The sequence below is a fragment of the Miscanthus floridulus genome, chromosome 2, assembly GCF_019320115.1.
Source record: "Miscanthus floridulus cultivar M001 chromosome 2, ASM1932011v1, whole genome shotgun sequence".
In the NCBI taxonomy this organism is placed as follows: Eukaryota; Viridiplantae; Streptophyta; class Magnoliopsida; order Poales; family Poaceae; genus Miscanthus; species Miscanthus floridulus.
In genome coordinates this window covers 59719975-59725974 of record NC_089581.1, presented here as the reverse complement: position 1 = coordinate 59725974, position 6000 = coordinate 59719975, and positions in this window count along the sequence as shown.

The following is a 6000-nucleotide window of genomic DNA, read 5'->3' as shown; positions in this document are numbered from 1 at the left end:
ACTATTCAAGAACTACGCAAGTGCCACTACAATTGTTTCATATTTAAAAATACACCATTTACGTACACCTGAAGATGTATTGGGCCCACTTTCAGACTTCCTAAAGCTAACGTACTTTCGTATGGACACTTTTACCCTAGCTAGTGTCCCTCTGTCCTACTCAATGACGTATCGGGCCCACGTGTCATCCCTCTCCCTCTGCTTTGCGCCGCGAGCCACTCCATCCCCGGCCAGCGTGCCTCCAGGCTCCGCCACTCCCTTGCCGCAGCTGAGCCGCCGCCGTCCCAGCAGCGGCCCGCGCAAACTTGGACAGCGCCGCCCTGCCCGACCCCCACCTTCACCGCATCCCGCTTGCAGGCCGGCGCAGCGCCACAGCGGGCCCAGCGCGCCACACCACCACCTGCAGCCCGCTTGCCCCAGTCCGCCTAGCCGGAGCCCCGTCCCCTGGCCAAGAAACCTCGAGCCCAACCCCAGCCCCCATGGCCAGCAAGCGCGTGTGTGTGGGCTGCTGCGCTGTCGCCGGGCGAACCACCGCGCCGCTGCTGCACTGCCGCGATGCGAGCGCGTGGGCGGGCATGCAGGCCACCGCGCCGCTTCTACACTGCCGCCAGGCGAGTGTAACACCCCGGTGTTATGCCAGCATTTAGGCACTGCAAATCATGCATATTATGCATCATCAAGCATCCTAATCGTACATGCCTAATCATGTAGATAATAACTGAAACCCTGCTTCGAAACATATGAAACATGCTCGCGAAACATGAATGTTGCAAATACTTGTTTGGAGTTGTGTTTGGCCAAATTATGCTTGCTAGGTTAGTAAAACATATTTGGCTATGATTGTAAATCATCTAGAATTATTTAGCATAATTTTTGGAACAAAGTTTGTATTCAAATTATTGCCAAATTTTGCTTTAAAAATAATTCTCCAAAATTAGGGTTTTGAGTTAAAATTGACTTTCATTTTATACTTCAAAATCTAGCAAGAATTGGACTTTGGTCATAAAAGCAAAGTTGTAGAGGATTAAATTCTAAGCCACTTTTATTTTTGGGCCATTTTCAAAAGAAGTCATTTTCTTGCTCAAACTGGTATTTGAAATTTTCTTAAAAATAGAAATTGAGAAAAATGTTTTCTCCTTTCGCGGGTCGTCGCCTCCTTTCTCGGCCCACGGCCGAAGCCGGCCCGGCCTGCCGCTGCGCCCGCCGCTCGCGCGCCCCGCGTTTGGCCCAGCCCAGCTCCCGCGTCCGGCCTGCCCCAGCGCTGCGCCACGCCGTTCTCGCGCGTCGCGTCCCGACCGCGCCAGGGCGCGACCGCCGCGTGGCGACCATGCGCCGGCGACGCCCGCCGCGCGGCAGCCACGGCCTGCCTCGCCCTCCATGCGCGCGCCTTCTTCTGCCCGACCACGCTGCCTCCTCCTCATTCCTCCTCCCGCTCTCTCAGACGCAGCGCCAGCAGCTCCCGCGCGCGCCACGAGCTCGCCACCGACGTCGCCGCTGCCCCGTCGGCGGCATACCCCCTCCCACGCCTCCATTCCTCGATTCCCGCCGCCTGAAGCTCCGCCTAGCCTCCCTGCCTCGCTTGCGCTCGCTTGCGGCCGCCGTCGTTGAGGTAAGGACCGAGCTTGGCCGCCTCCTTCCTCTCCGGCGAGTGCGCTGCGGCGGCCGTGTGGTTCGTCACGCCACCGAGCCACCTCCACCCTCCTAGCTGGTGCGGCTCGGCGTGGTGTGCATGCTGGCACCACCCGTGCCACCGGAAGGGCTCGCCGCCGGTGAGCACCGGCCAGCGGAGCCCCTCCCCTGCTCTCGGGTCGCTGACCTGCAGGGCCTAGCCGTAGTGGCGTGGCTCCTTGCTCGGCCGAGCTGGGCCAGGCTGGCTTGGGTTGAAGCCCCGAGCTAGGCTGCCGCCCTCCCCTTCGCTCGGTCTGCGCAGGCCGAATGTGGCCGTGGGCCAGTTGTTTTCCACGGGCCGGCCTAGTAGTAATAGGAAATTTTCGTTTTCAGTTTTCTTTTATTAATTGGAAAGAGAAATGCTTTGGAAAATATTTGTATACTCAAATTTGCTCCAAATCTATTGAAACAAATTTTGCTAGGTTCTTTGTCACCAGATCTACATGATGAAAATATTGCATGTCATTTTTGAGATACTTTTCTATAGAGCTTTAATTAATTCTTGATATTGCTGATATCTTGTAAAATGGTTAGTAAATCCTATATGTATCAGAAAAATATGATTCCAAGTTTGTTACTCTTCTTGTGTAATGTACTTCCTAGGAAAAATATGTGTCATGCATGTACTATAGAAAAATTATGAGGTGTAGTTCAAGTGCCTTTAATGGCTGATTTTTGTTAATTTTGCTAGAGAGCAAAATTTGTATAAAACATGCATGTGATAATTTTTGTACAGTGATTATTTGTTGTGTAGAACATAGGAAAAATATTTCCTCTGTTGTTTGACACTTTTCACAGTACAAAGTATTTTCATGTTTATAATCATGCCATAGCTTGTTATTTTTGTGTAGGCTAATCCACTCATTCAAATACCATGAAAATCTGATGGTAGGCTACTTAGGGTAGTATTGTGCTATGGTAATTTTCTAAGATTTTTCTAAGCAATAAAAATAGATGTTGCTATTCAAACCTATTATTAATTAGGGTTTAATCAAGTGTTGCTTTATGTGTGATTAAGAAATTCGTGAAGCTTTGGTGTATCTTTGAAGCATTTAATAAGATGTGTTGACTTAGCATATTAGTAGTAGAAGAAATGCAGTAGATAACATGTGCTTGTAGTATATGTTCTTGGATGATGTTGACTACCTTGCATTCAAGCATATTCATTGTATTCATCTCATCCGATGCACCGATTGCATAAGCACTTACGCACATTGCATCATACAGGATCGCAAACCGAGAACCCAGTCGTCATACTCGAGGAGCCCGAGGAGCAGCTCGAGGTGCAGCCGCAGAAAGTGCCCGAAGCCGACGAGGAGGACGTTGAGGAACTTCCAGAGTACCCCGATCACCGCCCGAGCTCCTTCGAGAGAGGCAAGCCCCGGAGCATTTTCTCCCCGGTTTGCAATTGTTAATTAAATGCTTTACTTAAATTGATGCATTACGTTCAGGAGTTGTTTGCAACCGTTGCTGCATTATACCTTATCTACCTTTGTTATACTATATCCTTGTTACCCTGGTATCCGCAGTCGAGTCAATGCTTAGCTGGCTTAGACCGGTAGAAGTCGGGTGATTTCCTGTCACTTGCGAGCTATAGGTGGTTACCTGGATCTGCTTGGATAACTATGTAGTCATGGTATAACTAAGTGTTAAATGAAGTTAAGACCGGACGGAGACTTGCATAGTTTTGGACTATAGTGCTTTCCGTCTGTGTCGATTAAGGACCGACCGTTGTTGGGCCTCGAGTCATGTTGAACGCATGCCTTACATTTAGCTGGCCGAATAAAGTATCTTTCGACCGTGAAGCTGGGAGATTATTCGGGCCGAGTAGATTGCCCGCAGCGCACTGTGCCGGAGCAGGTGTGGTAGGACACGAGGGCGAGATGATAAGACCAAAGTGCAGTCGGTCGGCCCCCGGGTACATGTGGTTCCTAGAAAACTCGAGATTCCTGGATAGTTGACTCGGTGACCAATACCTCACTTTAGCGGGTGAGTGAGGTTTGTGTAAGGAATAAATCACCAGCTGGTTAGGAATCGATTTGAATCGCCATCGCTCCTGGATAGTGAGCACTTGACTTGAGTTACTTTATCGTAGTAATGTTAATGGAACACTTGGACAGTTATAATGAATATTACATTATGGAAGTTGATTAATGATCATTGGTTATCATTATCTGCTTAATCACATGTTTGCTCTAGTATAGGTGCAAATCTAGTCGACAGGTTATAAATAATTAACTTGGCAATAATGCTTTTAGAAAGGTTCTTGAAATACTAAAAATGCTTCTTTTTGCAAATAAGTCAGCTACCCTACTATAAAGCCCTTCATACTCCTTGGTGTCACTTATTTTCGGTTATGTCGGGTAAGTCTAGCTGAGTACCTTCTCGTACTCAGGGTTTTATTCCCACTTGTTGCAGATGGACAGATATATTATGGCTACTGTATCAACTACCTTTATCCTGCGATAGGTGATGCTTAGGACCATAGGCATGGTCATTTCTTACGTCTCGTCTGATGCTTTTGTTGGAGATGATCATTAGCTGGCACTGTATTTGAACTCCGTGTGAGTGTGCGTGGTTTTGAACAAATGGCTTTCGCTACTTCTATTTGAACTCGTTTTGTAATAACTATGTTTAAACTCTGATGTATCTATGATGCGAACTTTTATGTAATATGTGATGGTGACCGCTAAACTTATTACGATCTTGGCTGGTATGTAAGTTGGTTTGAAATCCTTCGTGATTTCACGGACTACCGGATTATACGGGCTTAAGTTTGCTAAATCGTCTGCTCTGGCGGATGTTTTTCTTACTTAATTTCGTATAATTGGTCGGTTCTGTTACAGCTGGTATCAGAGCATGGTTTAGCGTGTGTACTGTTCACAAGTGTATTTAAAACAAAAAGACATTTGAAAAACATGATTTCCAAACTAAAAAGTGTGCCAGTGGTCATATCCTTTATGCCCAGTTAAGGACTTTAGGTGGCTTAATTAAGTACTGACTTAGGATTCTTGCATCATATTTCTCTTTCGTCGCTCATACGACGTGCTATTGTACGAGTGCCACTTGTTTGAGTGGTAGTGTATGGATCATTTGCCTCTACGCCTCGGTAAGTGTGAGTTGTGAGAGCATGATCGGATACACCGCCGATCTAGGGTGAATGCTTATATGATGCTGGAGTAATTACATGTTCTACGCATGTTTTATAAAGGTATCTCATGTGTGGGTCTTCCGTCTTTTGAGGCGATGCCGTCAATAGGACGATGGTTCAGGTAGTTACTACTGTTGTACACGTATCTGGGGATTCGTGTAGAGCGTGTAAATAAAATTTACTGCTTTTATGCATTCATTGGGAATTGAGCTGAAATGAATCTTCTGCAGGTACATAACAACGCTATCATGTAGAACGTATTAGCTACGTAATTGAGAGATCGTTTGTATGCCATCGAATTCGTCGCTAGAAATTATTTATTTCATAAGTTTGTGAGAATGTACGGTACGTACATACATCATATTACTTGTGCATTTCATTCATGTCATACATTCCTCCCCTTATAAATTGATTATCTCATTTTGATAAAAGTTGTATCACCTAAAATATGTTTCCACGGGGTAATAAAAGAACTTTTGCTACAGATGGCCCGCACGAAGCAGACCGCCCGTAAGTCCATCGGAGGAAGAGCACCTCGACGTCCGTTGGCCCTAAGGGAGCACCGCACCACGGACACCTTCTTGAGCGAGTTTGGCATGCCGACCTTGCTTTGGAGAGTGCTCCATGATGTGGGGTACCCAGAGGGTCAAGAGCCGGTGTACTCTTGGAATGAGAGCCAGTTAGCAGAGGATGGACTTGCAGTGGTAGAGATCACGATTCCTGCTCTCGGTGATGCTCCGGATTGGGATGGTTGGCACTTGGAGTTTGAGGGTCGCACTCCTACTAAGGGTGCAGAGGGAGCAGCTTTTGGTGTCATCAGGGACATCATGAGCAGATTTCCCAGTGAGCTTACAACAGCTCTAGCTGGCACCTTTCCTAGGGATGATCCTCGTGATGCTATTTGGGTTTAGTCTTAGGGAAGTGCCTTGGTCAGAGGTCCAGCTGAGGGACAGGCTAGCGACAATCAGGCTATGAGTGCTATGTTCGCCACCATCAGAGCATATGAGGGTCTTAAGAGTACCTACTGGACTTTGACTGGCTTATGTGGTCATGATAAGCTCAAGGGGAGAAAGCAGAAGAAGAGACAGGCACGTGCTATAGCTAGTTTGTAGGAGCAGTTAGCTGATATGAACTTACAGCGAAACCAGGCGGTTGAGAGAGGTGATAGAGCTATGCAGCGG